At 46.0% G+C, this 14,039-nt stretch overlaps 1 protein-coding gene across 11 annotated transcripts in view; it reads right to left on the reverse strand.

Moving 5' to 3' along the window:
• The window catches only part of DMD (dystrophin), a 2,199,436-nt gene that overhangs the window by 776,713 nt on the left and 1,408,684 nt on the right, over nucleotides 1–14,039 (reverse strand). The gene's annotated exons all lie outside the window — the stretch shown is intronic.

Below are 14,039 nucleotides of genomic sequence, written 5' to 3' on the forward strand. Positions count from 1 at the left end.
CGCTTCATTAGTCAACTTTGAAATGGCCATTCGCATGGCCATTTCGAAGTTTTTGGCTAGTGTAGACACGGCCACAGGGAACAGGGTTCAGCTGGCCACAAAAGTGCTGAGTTTTGTCAATTTACTATTGACAAAACGTCTTGGGAATCTGGACGCTCCACGGGTTTTGTCGGCAACACATCCATTTTGCCAGTAAAACTCTCTAAAGCAGACATAGCCTCAGGGACGGTATGTAGTAATCCATGTGGTAGGTTCACTAACATTAATGGAAATTGCAGGTGCTCAAAACTTCTGAAAATTCACCTTTCGTCTGCTAAAATATTACATTTATCACAAAATGTTCTTTATGTTAACTGGACCAGCTAATCACAAATAGGAAGTTATAACTCTGTGGACATTTGTGATTTCTAAACTAAAGTGCAAGTTAAATTATAGCAACTACTTTTAAGGTGATGGAACCAAGTGCCATTTTATTCCATATTAATATCATACACTTATAGAATTCTTTGGTTCCCATAGGGATTTTCATGGGCTGTACAGATAACAGATCGCTTATTTCATTCACCACTGAAATGTAGCCACTTTGCAGGATGGAAGAAAGCAACCAAACTCTATTAAAGATGCAGATAATTTCACACCCACTTGAAACTGCAATGGGATTATTGGGTAAGTAGACTGCATTTAAGATGGAAGTTATCCAAGACATTAGAGCTAACACTTTTATTTGTGGTTTTTGTTTTGGGTTTTTTAAATTTCTTGGATATTTAATGATCACTAGTGATGAAGACCTGGATTTTAAAATGTCACTGTAACAATACTTCCATCTGTATGGCAGCATCTTGGATCATCCTGAGATGCTTGTTCAGAGCCAATTTGAATGGAAGTGTTGCTTACTGAGTCACCAACCAAGTTTTTACAGCACCCACATGTTTTGGCACCCACCTCCCCAGCAAGGAGGGATTGCTCATTACAACACATTTTCAAATGTTTTATCCAGCCTAGTATGTAGTGATGGCATTACTATCATTTCCACTGGGAGACTTCCTTATTCCAATCCATTTCTGTTGGGAACATTTTCCCTGATACTCATCATAAATTTCTCCTAACTTTTCCCTGTTTTGTCTCCAAATCTTTCTGCTTCTTTGTTTTTTACTACATAGGAATGGCCATACTGGGTCAGACCAAAGGTCTGGTCAGCCCAGTATCCTGTCTGCCAACAGTAGCCAATGCCATGTGCCCCAGAGGGAGTAAACTGAACAGGTAATGACCGAGCGATCTCTCTCCTGCTATACATCTCCAGCCTCTGACAAACAGAGGCTAGGGACACCATTCCGTACCCATCTTGGCTAATAGCCATTAATGGACCTAACCTCTGTGAATTTTATCTAACTCTTTTTTTAACCCTGTTTTAGTCCTAGCCTTCACAGCCTCCTCTGGCAAGGAGTTTCACAGGTTGACTGTGCACTGTGTGAAGAAGAACTTCCTTTTATTTGTTTTAAACCTGATGCCCATCAATTTATTTTTTTGCCTCCTAGTTCTTAAATTATGGGAACACATAAATAACTTTTTCTTATTCGCTTTTTCCACACCACTCATGATTTTATATACTTCTGTCCTATCCCACCCCTTAGTTTCCTCTCTTCTCAGATGAAAAGTCCTAGTGTCCTTAATCTCTCTTCATCCTCTTGCAAACTCCTATCCATTTTAGTTGCTCTTTTCTGAACATTTTCTAATGCAATATATCTTTTTTGAGATGAGGAGACCATATTTGTTTGCAGTATTCAAGACGTGTGCGTACCATGGTTTTAAATAAAGGCATTAAGATAGTCTCCATCTTATTCTCTATCCCATTTTTAACGATTCCTAACATCCTGTTTGCTTTTTTTTTTTAACTGCTGCTGAAAAGTATGTAGGTATTTTCAGGGAACTATCCATGATGACTCCATGATCTCTTTCCTTATGAGCTGTAGCTAAATTAACCTCCAAACTATCTCTTCATACATTTATTCGCTTCCACACATTTCTTCTCAACTGCCCCGTTGCTGAAAATCATAACTTAACCAAGATGTACACATTTACTTTCAATTGTTCCACATAAAAAGAAAATTCCTCAAGACGTCAATATTTTATTGCTCTTCTCTTAACTTCCTTCAGCTTGGCAGTATGTTACTATTAGCCTGGTGTCTGGAAATAAATGCATATTCCAGGCTTGTATAAGATGAGAGTATTACCCTGTAGCTGCAAAACGACTACGCTGCAGATGTCGTACAACATTATACTGTAGTATGATATTATACATTTTAATATTGAAAAGCCTCGCATATACATATTATACATATATTCTCTTGCATTGTTCAAATTACATATCATTTTGTTATTTTCTCTTCCTGTGTTTAAATTACATAGGTCCATTGGTATTATTTCACTCATCGAATATGGATTTGAAACATTTACCTGCTTTAAAATCTTCTGCAAATGTCATTCATGTGTTCCCTCTTCTATCTTATGAAAAGAGAAATAATCTCTAGGGGTAGCATTCTACACACCTTCAATGCATGTGGGCTGTCATTGCTCTAGCCACTGTCTTTTTCCTAGTTGTTTTAGCAACATTAATATTCTTTTTCAACTATACTTTTATTTATTTTTCAGCTACTACTTTCTGAAACAAGGTCAAATGCTTTGTTAAAAATAAAAATATATTTCCTATATTCTACATCATCTCCTAATTTGGCACCAGTATCATGGTGTGCTGAAAATTGACTGTGAGTCATATCAAGTGCTTAAAGATTCTACCTGCACACAGCTGAGAGTCTTCATGAATATTTGCAAGGAAGAGTGTAACCAGAAGAGAATAGCAGCTCTGGACTCAGATTGGTGACTCATCACTATCTTTGCACTCCCAATACTATTCTGGTGTAAACTATTTTCTAACTCAAGCTTTTATTATGTATCTAGCATTTTGCTGCTACAGTGATTTCTGGGAGTAGACCAAGGGGTTAGATTAGATAAGACACTTTGATACCTGCTTTAAAAAAATGGTGAAACTGTATTGAGACTTTGACAAAATAGCAAAACAGTAAAATGAAAGTTTAGGGGAAATATTTTCTAACATAATCAAGGAATTATTCACTCTCTTTTTCGAAACAATATGCAAATATAATTTCTCTCATTTGAGTAAGAACTTTAAAGCAAAATAATTAAACTACAAAATATCATACAGACACTACAGAAGTCAGTTGTGACTGGTAAACAATAAGTTTAGCTACAGTACTACATGTATATTCTCTTCAAGTTTAAATTAGTGTGATTTCTCTTCTAATTAATTACTCTAAGACATCTGTGCATACTTCTCTGCATATTTGCCAAACATTCACAAAGAAAGAAAAAAATAAACAAAGAAAATAAACAAAGAACATAAAAATTAAATATGTATACATCATTTTGTTCTGGAAAGTAAAAGAAATAAGTAATTTAAAAAAATAAATTCAGCAACTTTACTGCAAACTTTTCATCTGTGAGCCAAGCTTTCATTTTTAGAGAGAAGTTAACAACACACTTCAGGCTTGTCTACACTATCACCTTCCTTCAAAAAATTTTGAGGAGTAAAGGGACTTCAAAGTTGCCCTGGCACTTCAAAGTACCAGCAGGTGAGCCGCGGCTAGACGTGTGCCGGTACTTCGAAGTTGCTGTGGGGGGTGGAATTTGCTTAATGAAGTGCTGCCTATGCACTGCAGCACTTCATTAGTAAACTCCCAACATGCTAATTACCATCCTTCATTCGAAGAAAGGCGATAGTGTAGACAAGCCCTTCACGATATTGAGGGCTCAGGTGAAAGAATAATCAGAGACAGCTAAAGTATTGCAACTAAAGCAGTAATCAGAGAGGTAGCCATGTTAATCTGAATCTCCATAAAACAAAAAAGCAGTCAAGTAGCACTTTAAAGACTAACAAAACAGTTGGGACTACCAATTCTTCAGATCTGGAAATTCTGATGAAAGTAAACTGGCATGATGAAAAATATAACAGAGATAGCAAAAAAATTAAATGATAACTGACAAATCAGCTATTTAGGACAGAAGGAGGGGGCAAAGTGTAGGGAAGAGGGGCAAGAAAATTAGTTATTGCAAGTGTCTATTAAGTTAAGTGAATTGTCTGAGATCACTACAAATATCGAAGACGGGGAAGCTGTCTTTGTAAGGCATAAAGTAATTGCTATTTCTATTAAGACCTAGCCATGAAGTGTTGAACTTGAGAATAAAAGCCAGTTCAGCTGTCTCCCTGGGTAATTTGGTGTTACAGTACCTTTGTTTTAGGATGCAGATTTTCAGGTCTTTAATACTATGGCCTGCTCCACTGAAATTCTTACTGACAGGATTATGTGTATTCAGATTCCCAGTGCCTGATTTGGGTCCATTCATTCTATTGCAAAGTGATTGCCCAGCATTTTAAATATACTTAACGAGGGGCATTTCTGGCACATGAAGCATATATGATGTTAGTGAAGGTACAAGAATATGAGCTCCTGATTGTGTAACTGATGTGGTTAGGTCCAGTGATGATGTCTCCAGAGTAAATATGTGGACAGAGCTGGCAATGGCGTATGTTGCAGGGAAAAGTTCCAGTATTAGTATTTCTGTGGTATTGCATGTGGTTGCTAGTGAGACTTTTCCTGAGGTTAGGTGGTTGTCTCTGTAGAGCCGCATCTACACGTGCACGCTACTTCGAAGTAGCGGCGCCAACTTCAAAATAGCGCCTGTCACGGCTACACATGTTGGGCGCTATTTCAAAGTTAACATCGACATTAGGCAGCGAGACGTCGAAGTCACTAACCCCATGAGGGGATGGGAATAGCGCCCTACTTTGACGTTCAAAGTCGAAGTAGGGAACGTGTAGTCATTGGGCGTCCCACAACATCAAAATTGCGGGGTCCTCCATGGCGGCCATCAGCTGAGGGGTTGAGAGATGCTCTCTCCAGCCCCTCAGCTCAATGGTGGCCGCGTGGAGCGGCCCCTTAAAGCTCCCCGCCCCCTCCCTTTCAGTGCAGGAAGCTGAGAGAACATGCAGGCGGCAGCCCAAACATGCGGCCAGCCTGCACGTCCCTCAGCCACCACAGACACGCCCCCCAGCTGCGATGGCCGCACGCCAGCCCCCTAAGTGCCCCCAGGGGACCCCCCTGCAAGGGAAGCCAGGGCTCCCAGCCCAGCAGCCAGGCAGGGAAGTGGCAGCGGGGCCCCTCCTGGACGGAGGCTGAGCTTCGGGACCTGCTGGGGCTCTGGAGCGAGGAGGAGGTGCTCCAGGTAATGGGGAGCAAGAGGCGGAAAACGGATGCGTTTGCTCGGCTGGCCGAGGGCCTGGCCGCCCGGGTTCACCCTGCCTGCACTCTGGATCATGTCCAGAATAAAGTGAAGGAGCTGCGGCAGGGTTACGCATGGGCCCGGGATGCGGCCGGCCGATCTGGGGCCGCCCCCGTCACTTGCCCCTTTTACAGGGAGCTCAGGGACATCCTGGGGCCCCGGCACACCTCCTCCCCTCCGGCCACTCTTGATACCTTGGCCGACGAGCCCCAGCAGGCCCCGGAGGTGGAGTCTGCCCCGGAGGCAAGCCCCGCACACTGGGGGCTCCCCCAGGAGCCCACCCCCAGGGCACCGGAGGAGGAGGAGGAGGAGGAGGGGGAGTCCTCCTCCAGCGATGCCGGCCTGAGGATCACCATCCCATCGCGGAGCTCCAGCTGGGCGTCTGACCCCCGGGTGTCCCCCGACTGTGGGAGTGGACCGTCAGGTATGTACCCCCCTGGTGCACACCCCTGGGGTTGAGGGGCGGGGGTAATAGATATGACCAGGGCCCTCCACATGCCCAGATGACCATGGCCCCAAGGACAGCAGTGGCATGTCCCTCAGAAGAGTGCATCAGCCCCTGCTCCCCCCAGCACGACAGTGCCATGCCCCATCCCCAGGGCTGGGGGGAGCGGAACCTCTAGGGTCCCCCAGGGGGAGGGGGTGGGACACCCAGCAGCAGCAGCAGCAGCAGCAGCAGCAGCAGCATGGGGAGTGCAAATGCGAGACTCAGGCTACATATGAGAAACAAGCTGAATAGCTCCCAGTGGCTAAGGATGACCCTGGGGCTACAACTGGCAGGTTACACCTCTGCCCTGAACAAAGAGGAGGGAGGAGCCGAGCTGGGTTTGAATCGGGGGCGACAGTTAGAGGCTAGGGGAAGGGAGAGCTAGAAGGCAGCCAGCCTGAGGAGGGGGAAAGCTACACCCCAGAGGGGCACCCCTCGGGGTCTTCTCCTCAGGACGGGTTGGAAGGACTGTCTCTGACTGCTGTACTGTCGCTTCTGTGAGAAACTGGGCATCTGTTGCCTAATAAACCTCCTGTTTTACTTGCTGAGTGAGAGTCACTCCTGCCAGCGGACGGGGTGCAGTGCAGGGGGACCCCTGAACCCCATCACAGCAGCATCTCCCGGGGACGGGGATGGGAAACCTGCAGCAGAGGGGTGGGGGGACAAGGCCACGGCTCAGCGCCCACACTAACGGCTGTCTCCACTCTTCTTCCCCACCTCCTGTGTTCCACAGCTGCACCATCAGAAGGACCGGAGAGCACCAGCGAGGCGTCAGTGGTCCCAGACAGCCCTCCGGGGCCATCACTCCAGGCCAGCCCCGCGGCGGAGGACAGACCAGCCCCACGGCGGGGAGACGGCAGACTCAGCACCACCTGCCGATGGTGATGGACCCCCAGCTGCTGGCCCTCCACCGTCGGCAGCTGGAGGTCACTGAGCAGCGGCTGTGGGTGGAGAAATGCTGCCTCCAGCTGCAGGAGCGGACGCTGGCCTGGCGCCAGGTGGCATGGGGGGCCTTCATGCAGAACTTCAACCGTATCGCGGACTACCTGGCCCCCCATGCCGTGCCGACCGCCACAGCGCCCGCCCTGCCTGCTCCAGCCGCTGCTCCACCCGCTGCTCCAGCCACTGCACCGTCCGCTGTCGCACCGCCACCCGCCACCGAGGGCCCTTCCGCCAAGGGAGACCTGGGGCCAGCTGACACTCGCCGGCTGTATCTCCCGGTCCGCCTGGCCCCCAGCCAGCCCTGGCCAGGGCTGAGGCCGAGGCGGGGATCCCGGCCGCCCACTCCCAGCACTGGACTTTAGGGGCGTGGGGCCCAGGACGTGGACCCCCCTCCCCCTTTGTATATATTCCCTCCCAGTTTTAAGTTAGTTTGCTGTAAATAGTTTGTATATTTGACCCCTGTTACAATGCTGATCCTTACCCCCCCATGTAAATAGTTCTCCCCTTCCTTGTCTTCCCCTTTCATGTTATCCCTATTTTGATAATATATATATATATATATAAGTTAGATTTTCACTGTAAATAGTTAGTCTGGTTGATAATAATAATAAGAGTTCTAAAGATATTTGAGTTGATGAACAACTGTCTGCTTTTATTTTTACAAGACAAGTGGGGGTGTGTGCTCTTGGGTGCTCTGTGGTGTGGGCATAGGGGCAGGGAGTGTTGTGGAGGATGGGAGGGGAAGTGGGGGGCCTGCCAGCGTTCACCCCGCGGCCTCATCGAACTGGGGCCGCAGGGCCTCCCAGACCCGGGTCCCTTCGGGGTCCACCTGCCGACTGGGGGCAGCGGGTGGCTGCACATTGGCCCTACTGGCCTCCACAGCCCAGCCGTGAAAGAAGGCCTCCCCCTTGCTCTCGACGAGGTTGTGTAGGGCGCTGCACACACCCACAATCTGGGGGATGTTGGTGGGGCCCGCATCGAGGCAGGTGAGGAGACTCCTCCAGCACCCTTTGAGGCGCCCAAATGTGCGCTCCACCACCTGGCACGCGTGGTTCAGGTGCTGGTTGAAGCGCTCCTGGCTGGCAGATAGATGGCCCGTGTACAGGTGCATGTGCCAGGGCCGGAGGGGGTATGCTGCATCTGCGATGATGCAGAGGGGCATGGTGGTGTCCCCCACAGGGATCTCCCGCTGGGGGATGTAGGTCCCCGCCTTCAGCCGGCGGCACAGGCCCGAATTCTGGAATACCCGGGCGTCGTGGGTGCTGCCAGGCCAGCCCACATAAACGTCCAGGAAATGGCCCCGGCTGTCCACCAAGGCCTGGAGGACCACTGAGTGGTAGCCCTTCCTGTTTAAGTAGCGTCCTCCACTGTGTTCCAGGGCGCGGATGGGGATGTGAGTCCCATCCAGAGCCCCGAAGCAATTGGGGAAGCCCAGGGTGGCAAAGCCCGCGATGGCGGCATCCGGGTCCCCAAGCCTCACGAGCCTGTGGAGGAGCAGGGCGTTGATGGCGTGCAAGACCTGCAGGGGAAGCACATAAGAGAGCACCAATGAGGGGTGTGCAGGGTGTGTGTGGCCCTCCCCTGCCAGGGCCTCCCTCGCTTCCCCTCCCCTCCCCTCCCCTCCCCTCCCCTGCCAGGGCTGCCTCCCCCAGTGGGTCCTCTTACCTCCATGAGGATAGCCCCGACAGTGGCCTTGCCGACGCCAAACTGCTGGCCCACGGATCAGTAGCTGTCTGGAGTGGCCAGCTTCCAGACAGCGATGCCGACCCATTTCTGCACGCTGAGGGCACGCCGCATGGCGGTGTCCTGGTGCCTCAGTGCGGGGGTGAGCCACTGGCATCGCTCCAGAAATGTCTGCCGGCTCATGCGAAAGTTCTGGAGCCAGCAGTCGTCGTCCCACTCTCCGAGCTCCAGCCGCTCCCGCCAGTTGGTGCTGGTGGGGTAGCTCCACAGCCAGTGGCGTGTGCGGCGGGGGGGGGGCGGGGTGCTGCAGGGTTGGGGGTTGCATCCTCCTCCCCTGCGGGCAGCTCCTCCTCTGTGGCTGGGAGGTGCTCAGCTGTCTCCTGCATGGCATGGAGCAGGGAGAGCACTGCTCCTGCAGGGGCGGCTGGGTGGACTTCTGGCTGCTGCTGCTGCTGCTGCTGGGGGTCCATGACTGTGTCACTTGAGGTGTGCGTGCCTATGGCTCTGCAGACCGTGTGCTGTGCAGGCTGCATATGTCTGGGAGGGGCCCTTTAAGGGAGCGACTAGCTGTTGCCCCGGCAGCTCTAGTCTGCCCTGTGACCCTGTCTGCAGCTGTTCCTGGCACCCTTATTTCGATGTGTGCTACTTTGGCATGTAGACGTTCCCTCGCAGCGCCTATTTCGATGTGGTGCTGCACAATGTCGACATTGAACATCGACGTTGCCAGCCCTGGAGGACGTGTAAACGTTATTCATCGAAATAACCTATTTCGATGTCGCTACATCGAAATAAGCTACTTCGATGTCGCGTTCACGTGTAGACGTAGCCTAGCAGAGCACAGGCCTTTCATCCAGAGCATCTCAGAGTGTAGCATCATGTTCCAGTATAGGTTATAGGTTGTTAATAATATGCTGGAGGGGTTGGAGTAGGGGGCTATGGGTGATGACAAGTGGTGTTCTGTTACTGACTTTCTTGGGCCTATCCAGAAATAGCTGGTTTCTGGGAATTTGACTGGGCTTGTAAACCTGTTTTTTTTTTGTTTTTTTTTAATTTCTCCTGCTGGCTAGTTAAATTTTATGAATGCCTGGTAGAGATCTTGAAGATTGTTAGTGGGATTGGAACAGATGTGATTGTATGTCAGGGCTTCACAATCAACGATGGATCGTATGATGCAGTTGATTTGTCAGTAGTCATTTCATTTTTTTCTCTCTCTCTTTTTTCTATCCTATATTTTCATCACGCCCATTTACTTTTATCAGAATTTCCAGATCTGAAGAAGCGGGTCTGGTCTCTCCTACAAAAGGTAATCTAACAAAATATTTTCTTAGTCTTTGAAGTGCTACAGGACTTCCTTTCTGTTTTATAAAGCAAAAATGAAAGTATAATAAAAGCTTAATATAAAATATGAAAAAGAACAGTTAAATACAATTATCATATCTTATTTTAGAGTTATATAATAAAATAGAGTATAACTCAGGGAAAACAAGCACCTTGCTAAACAGAGTTATTAGCTATGCCATGCTTTATATAATTATTTTAAGGTAGTTTGAGTGCTAAGTAGAAACCATGCAGCTTTAAGCTTGTAACAAGTACAAACCATTTGGAATTAAAATAGTAAGAATTGTTCTTTAGTTCAGTAGAATGATAAGGTTTTGCAGTAGGTGGTAGTGGTGTCTTTAATGTCAAACTCCAACAATTAAGAATATAAACATTAAATTTGAATCTCATTTCCATCAAGAATACTTGATGATGCTGTGTCATCAATCCTCCTTTCCAAAATTAACCAAATACAAGAATGATTCTGAAATGCAAAAGGTACACATTCTGATTCACTGTATATGTGTAGGTGTGCCACAAATATAAAAAAGGCACATATACTCTCTAAAACATACAAAAAACCTTTGTGATTCAGTTATATTCTTGGTTAAAGATCTGCAATGTGCTAAATAGAATGCACCATTTTATTCAATGCAACTGTAGAGAGGTTCATATAAGCGTCACAAGAATCTCAATGTTTTCATCAGTCTTTTGACTGCTAAGAAGCTTGCACTTGAAGAGCAAATTTGAATATTAAATTAACTTTCAATTATGTTCCTTCTTCGCAGAGAGAGAGACATTTAAAAAATGCAACAACAAACCATATTGAACTGTGGTGCAATTTCTTTGTTGTTGCTATGGTTTTGGGCCTTTCTATTTTTTGAAAATGAAATGTGTGCAACATTGGATAATAAACATTAAAATGTTTTAATACACATTGTAAAGGGATCATCCTCTCTTATGAGAACCCCCTTTTGGCTAAGAGTGTGCCTCTACTTCTCCTAGCTCTGGGACTGGGTAGTGTCTCAGATGTCCTTTCCTCAGTACTGCCTATGATAAGACTTCTTTCTTCCCCTCCAGTATTTACTGGGGAGGTGAGGGGGACCCAGGCCAACTCACTGCTCTGGGTCCCAGTTCAGAGAACTTGTAAAGAGTGGTTTTCTGCTAAGTGGCAATCCGCGAGGCTTCACTGTTATCCTCCTTCCCTGTGCCACTTTCCCATAGGCCTGCATCATCCTTGCCCTCACCTTAGGGCTTTGTCCCGAAGTCCCAAGACCACTCTACCAAGGGTTTTGCAAGTCTTCCAAGCAGCTGCACTCCTGTCCTCAGTAGCGGAACCTGGGCTTCAGTCTGGTCTGCAATCAGCTCTCCACATTGAGCTGTCCAAGGTACTGCCATTACCTGAATCAGCCGGTCCTCGTAGACTGAGCTCCAAAGAATGCCTGGCTCTGGCCCATCAGCTTCCTTATACTGGTTTGCTGGGCCCTAATTGGCTGCTCCTGCAGCAACCATTCTAGCTGTCTAGAGGACTTCTTTCTCTCTTGCTTCTTTCCTGGGGCAGGGGGTGGCAAGGCCACAAACATCCAGCAGGGGGAAGGGTACCCAGTCATGGGCATATGGCTCTCCCTTTGCCACCCACCTTAGGCAGACAGCTTCATCTCTTTCCCACCTAACCAGGATATTTTTACGCTGCAAGTTTCCTTCCTACACTGTGAATTCCCCAGAAAAGGTCAGACTGTCTAAGCAAACCAGCATCTTGGCTTTGCTTTCTTTTTTTGATTGCAATGAACAGGCAAGTCTCTGCTATTTCAAGTTACCACACAGCTCTTTCTAATAAACCACATTTATTCTTAAGGTAAAAACATTATGGAGACAACATATTAAAGACAATAAAAGAACCCTTACTTAAGGACTGGGTCATTCCCCATGGGCTGAAGGTCTTATCCATTTGCTGGATCACAGCAAAATTTCTGAGTTAGTTTAAACTCAGGTTGTCTATATCAAAGTCCTTTCTCTGTCTCTTGGTTCTTTACAGATTCCAACTAGACCCAGTATATGAAGCCTCCCCGGGAATTAATCTCTCTCTGCAGGTGTTGCAACCTGAGTGAATTTGCCTAATCAGCCCCACTTAAATCCTGCAGGGGCTGCTGTTACCTTTCCACATGGAATTACTTAAAAGCCCTTGCCCACAATGAACACAGTAAGATCTCCAAAAGGTATTAAAGTAAATTGCCATATCAGTCTCATCTCCTCAGGCAGTGGTAACCAGACAGAGGGAAGAATTCGTTCATATTCCTAGCTGTATCTATGTTGGGGATGCAGTTGCTCAGGAATGCAAATTTTATAGCTATGTTCATCTAACATTTAGATGCTGATCAGTCCTTAGTTAATTCTACATCTAAGTAATTAAACAAGGTTTTATTTTTAATTTCAGGACATTATATTCTGAGGACGAAAGCGAAGTTGCAGAACACACATTGTGATGTGTTGCTCTTCCATATTTGAGGACATTGTGCATTGACCTGACTTTGCAAAGGTGTTTTCTGTATGTATATTTTGGTTTAAGTGCTTCTCAGTAGATGACTGGCTGGAATGGAGGAGGTGACTCAGGATGATGGGTAGCTTAAAAAAATCAGAGCTGGAACAAGCATACTACTCTTTTTTCATGTTTAATGCACTACAGCTTATTTAAGGAATAGGACTGTGCTATGCCCAGTGGCAGATAGCTGATCCTATTCTTCTTTATTGAGGAAAACATGCAAGGAAATTTAGTAATTCAGTGGACCACAGAGAGCACCTAAAGCCAAAGTGGCTTTTAGATACTTATTTTGTCGCTATGAAATGGAAAGTATTGAGATGCAAGTGCTGTACTGCTTGCTCCTGACCAGATTTGGGACAGAATTCACATTCTTGGTCAAAGATCAACCCCCAATCCTCTTTTTACATGCAGCAGAACCAGCATACAGGGCTATTAACACAATACCATTGTTAGCACTTGCATAAGAGGCAAGGGTTGGAAATACATCTGGATTTCAGTGATGCAAAAGAATAGTTTTTAGTGTGATAAATAAAGGCCAAGATCTCCCTGGTGTCACAGGAAACATTAGCATCAACACCTGGAAACACAGCATAAAGAACCATTTAAAGCCATCCAACTGCAACAGCTTGCTCTGGGAGTTCTCATCTTATAATAAATTCCAAGAGACAGTTTAATGATAATTAAAGTCAACAATAACCTTTCAGGTTTCCCACCTCACTCCCTTTTGAATGCGAACATCTTTACAATTCCTCCCTCAGAACAATTCTGTGCTGAAAAAGGACAGTCCTTTGTGTAACAATGAGACATTTAAGAGGTGAACAAATTGTAGCACACTGTTGGTCTTCCTCCTAAGTACTGAACTCACTATTGTACCTTACTGAAGAGACTCTGATTCTGAAAATTAACTTGTGAATAAAGATTGGCAAAAAAACAAAAAAGCAAAAAAAATCACCATCATCATCTACAGTAATTGAAAGACACACTGATAGTTCAATTTCAGTCCTTCTTTTAAGTTTAGAAACAAAAGGTTTTTATAAAACCCAACATCAGTAGCAATGTTTGTGATTTTTTTTTTTAGTTCCAAGGAAATCCTTTCCTGTAAAAGAACATACACTCTGTAACAGTTGTAACTCAAACACTGCAGCATCCTGTTAGTGCAGAAGAATTAAAAACTGTACACACTGCCTATAAATGACAGTTAAATTGATTAATCCATTCTCTTTATCGAAGCTGAGCTAAATGTCAAAACTAAGTGGATATTATCTATGGTGAAAAGTAAATAATATTGTTAACATTTTTCCCTAAAATGTCATTAGGTGCCACAGATACAGAAACTTTTTTAATAAATAACTTTAATGACATACTATCAGGTAAAATGGTACTTTAAAATGATTGTCAAAAGGTAAGGCAAGGTGTAAACTGTCTATGAAAAACTTAATCTTCTTGTTGGGCTTTTCTAAAAATGATGTATTAATGGTGTTTACTTTTTTAAACATTGGGGCTGTGGCTACACTAGCCCCTCCTTTCAGAAGAGCCATGGGAAAGTGGCACATAAGAATATGCTAATGAGGTGCTGCCATGAGTATGCAGTGCCTTATTAGCATAATGGTGGTTGAGCATGCTTCAAAACTGCCAGTTTCAAAATGCACGTCACCCATGTAGCCAGAGGCCTTTCGAAACGATCCCTCTGATTTTGAAAGCCCCCTCTTCTCAAAA

Source organism: Carettochelys insculpta, chromosome 1, assembly GCF_033958435.1.
Source record: "Carettochelys insculpta isolate YL-2023 chromosome 1, ASM3395843v1, whole genome shotgun sequence".
NCBI classification, from domain to species: Eukaryota; Metazoa; Chordata; order Testudines; family Carettochelyidae; genus Carettochelys; species Carettochelys insculpta.